Genomic DNA, 4,049 nt, shown 5'->3' on the forward strand with positions numbered 1-4,049 from the left:
GAATCTCCTCTGGGAGAGCCCGCAGGTACCCAGACTCCAGGCCCCACCTCCCTCCCTCCTTTCCTCTCCCCAGATGTGCTCCTTCTCATTTCCTTCCTGTTTTAATGAGTGATCCCACTGCCACTCAGCTACCCCACAGACCAGGTGCCCTCTTGTGTCCTCAGCACCAGGACTTTAAAGTGCTCCACCCAGGGCTCCTCTGCAGAGCTTTTCCCCAAGCTCCAAACGTCACATCTTCAGTCACCAGATATTTCCTTTTAATCTTCTTTTGGCACCCGATCACTCTCCCAGACTGCATGAAGGTATTCTACCCAAAGAACGTGGACTGTAGGGACTATTATGGCTTAGAAATAAGGTGCCCCCCACCAGAAGCTCAGGGCCAGCCACAGTAGCAGTGTTCAGAGGTGAAACGATTGTACTGTGAGACTTGTGACCTAATCCGTGGATCCATCCATTTCGTGGATTAATTATCTGAAAGTCCCACTGTACTGAGAGGAGTGTGGGCAGGTGGAGTGTGGCCGGGGACATGCCCTGGGGAGTAACATCTTGTCCCCTGCGAACCGTCTCCTCCCGTCCCCTTCCTCCCCCCCCACAACCTTCTGGCTGCCATGAGCTAGGGACGCTTCCCCCCTTGTTCCCTTCCAGGCCAACGTCCCACCTCATCGCAGGCCGGCAGCCACGGGTCAGCTGGCCCCAGACCCAACCTCCAAGCCAGGAGGCCAGAGTGCATCTCCCCCTCCGGGTTGTTCTGGTCAGGCCTGTGGTAACCGTGGCAACCGTGGACTGACCCGGGGAGTAGGTGTTACCACTGGATGCTCCTGCAATTCGTGGGAGGTTGGCGCCTGGACCCACCACCGTTTCCTAAATCCACAGATTCTGTCATTTTCAAAGCTCAAGCCATTTCCTTCCGGATGGCCTGCTTCCAGCCTGCCCTCACCTGGAATGCGGTCTTCTAGTGATGACTGAGATTCTCCAGCCGTCCTGCCCATTCGCACGCCACAGCTGGCTCCTAAGCAGCCAGACCCGTGGACTTCCTGCTGCCCACTGAGGACAGAAGAGAGATTTTCCAAGGACCCTGTGAGAAGACCACTCTTACTTTTTTTAAGGACCACACTCCGAGGGCATGTTTCAGGCAGTCCTTCCCATGCGTCTCTGAGAAATCAGACTCACAATGATTTCTGTCATTCTCTCCTGGGCTCAGTCACCACCACTCTACTCCCTACTTCTCTGAGATCAACTTTTTAGCTTCCACAAAGAAGTGAAAAACTGCTATTTCTCTTTATGTGTCTGGCTTATTTCACTTAATATAATGTCTCCCATGAGCTAGTTTTAAATAGAAACTGCACAACAAATTCTTTTATGTCAGATTTAAATTTTATTCTGAAGAGATAATCGGAAGTGGTCACATATGTTTATGTAGGAAAATGTTCATTAAAATATTTATAGGACTGGAGGTGATCTGAATGTTCAGCCAAAGGGGAGAGATTAAGTTTATTTAAGAGAGATGTAAGTTTATTGATCATCTCAATAGATGCAGAAAAAGCATTTAACAAAATATAGCACCCCTTCCTGTCAAAACAGTAGAAACACTAGGGACAGAAGGAACTTTGTAAAAGCATTGTAAAAGCTATCTCTGCTAAACCCAAGGCAGCATCATTCTAAGTGGAGAAAGGTTGAAAGCATTCACTCTAAAAACTGGAAGAAGACAGGGTGCCCCCTCTTTCACCACTTCTATTCAACTTCATCCTTGAAATTGCCAGAGCCATTGGACAAAAGAAAGAAATTAAAGGGATACAAATAGGTCAAGAAGAATTCAAACTCTCACTCTTTGCTGATAGGATCATGTCATCTTCTTGATTTTTTATGAGAGCATCATCGTTATACATAGAAGTTGGGCTGATTTGGAAAAGATCCTACGTGCATGGAATCTGATTTACTCCGTTCACTCCCCACCCCCATCTCCCTCCCCTTCCCGCCCCCGTTCTCCTTTCTTGGGGTCATTTATCTGTTAATTTCTGACTGGTGCTTTCTACATATACATACAGGTGCAGTCCCCTGTGGTAGACTCCCATGTGCACATAACATGATCTGCGTAAAGACCTTTCACATTTCCTCCCCTCCCAAACCTTTCCCCCCTCTGTCTCCTTCTACTCCACTGATCTTCCCTGTGTACTTAAGATAGCCAGTCCCACCCCACCTCATCCCCTTCTTTCCTCTGTTTTGCTCCAGCCCTGATAATGTCATCATTGTACAGGAATTAGTTAACTTCTGCCTTTCCGAACACAGAGATCAAGATTGATGTAAAATGAGAAAAACTCTACGTTGGAAAACACTGAAGGCCACACCGACTGCTTCTGCAGATGATGACTCTGCTTTGTAAATTTTTTTCTTAACTTTTTGCAATGAAAATGTACTTCTCCAAAAATCCTATGTTTACATAAAAGGACAACAGGAGACAGAGATTACTGAGACAGTGAGAAATGACTTCACACCATGATAAGGTCGAATGGCTTTCTGTTGGCTTCTAGCAAGTCTCTGGTGACTCCCACCCCCCATCACCCCTGCAAATGTGTGCGGCTCCGTGGGTCCTATTCCCTGAGACCAGTCCCACAGGTTATCAGTCTCCAGGCTGCTTTTCGTTCAATATTATTTGCCACGTTGCTGCAGATTAACAAGCCTGTTTGGGGTGCTCTCAGTCCATTCTCATCATGGTCTCTTTTTCTCTGTTTTGTAGCTATGACACCATTGGAAATGAGCAATCAATCATTTGTCACCAAATTCATCTTCTTGGGATTTTCCAACCACTCCAACCTACAGGGCTGGTTCTTCCTGCTCTTTCTGGTCATTTGCCTGACCACTCTCCTGGGGAACATGCTCATAATCGTGGCCACCAGGGTCAGTCCTGCTCTCCACACTCCAATGTACTTTTTCTTCAGCAATTTGAGCTTCTTGGACGTCTGCTGCACATCCACCACCCTCCCAGTACTGCTGGTGGACTTCTTCCGGGAGAAGAAGGCCATTTCTCATGAGGGCTGCCTTTCCCAGCTCTTCTTCTTGGTGACCAGTTCTGACATTGAGAGTACCTTACTGGCTGCCATGGCTTATGACCACTGTGTGGCCACCTGCCGTCCTCCTCAGTACCCAGTCCTCCTGAGTGTGAAGGTCTGGGTTGGTCTGGTGACTGGGTCCTGGCTGTGTGGGCTGGTGACTTCAGTCACACACACGGTGCTGGCCACCACACTCACTCTGTGTGGGCCCCACCAGATCAGCCACTTTCTCTGTGACATCCCATGGCTCCTGAAGCTCTCCTGCTCAGACACCTCTGTCCACGAGTCTGCGCTGCACGTGGCCAGTGCCACCATGGGCCTGAGCCCCTGCCTCTTCACTGCAGGCTCCTAGGCACTCATCATGGCGGCCATCCTCGGGATTCCCTCTGCCCAGGGCAGGAGGAAGGCCTTCTCCACCTGTGCGTCCCCCCTCACTGTCGTGGTGGTCTCCTATGGAACAGCCAACTTCCACGATGACAGGCCCAGAGAAGGCGACTCCCTGGACACGGGCACCCTGGTCTCTGTGCTCTTCTGTGTGGCGACCCCCATGTTGAACCCCGTCATTCACAGCCTGAGAAGCCAGGAGGTCCAGAGTGCCCTGAGGAAGCTGGCTGGAGGGTGTGCATCCCTTGGCATGATCAAAGTCTAGACCAACCTTCAAACTGGAGTATACAGTCATCTGAAAAAAGATGCCTCCCAGGGACTTGTAGGCACCTCGTTGGAGAGTCTGTATCTGGAGCTTCAACTCCAACTCCCGCTTTTAAAATCTCTGAGACTCCTTTCTCTCTTCCCTTTTCACAAACACCCTTTTCCCACTTTCAGGTCCAAGTGTGTCGGACACCTGGTGTTGGTGTTCAGCACCCTCTCTGTCCTTCTGTGTTCTCCCCACACCAGAGGGACAGAAAGTACGAGAACCTCGTTTCCCACACTCCCCTGCCTGCAGGCCTCCATTTTAGGAGGTTCTGTCAAAATCAGCCAAACACTAGGCAGAGAGGAAGAAAG

At 49.8% G+C, this 4,049-nt stretch overlaps 1 pseudogene across 1 annotated transcript; it reads left to right on the forward strand.

Annotated features, from left to right (window-relative positions):
• The first annotated feature begins 2,736 nt into the window (after positions 1–2,736).
• On the forward strand, positions 2,737–3,696 carry LOC308656828 (olfactory receptor 3A2-like; annotated as a pseudogene). The gene has a single exon. The product of its transcript is annotated as an olfactory receptor 3A2-like (transcript).
• The last annotated feature ends 353 nt before the right edge of the window (positions 3,697–4,049 follow it).

This window comes from Spermophilus citellus (assembly GCF_964194105.1).
Source record: "Spermophilus citellus genome assembly, chromosome: 9".
Taxonomy (NCBI): domain Eukaryota; kingdom Metazoa; phylum Chordata; class Mammalia; order Rodentia; family Sciuridae; genus Spermophilus; species Spermophilus citellus.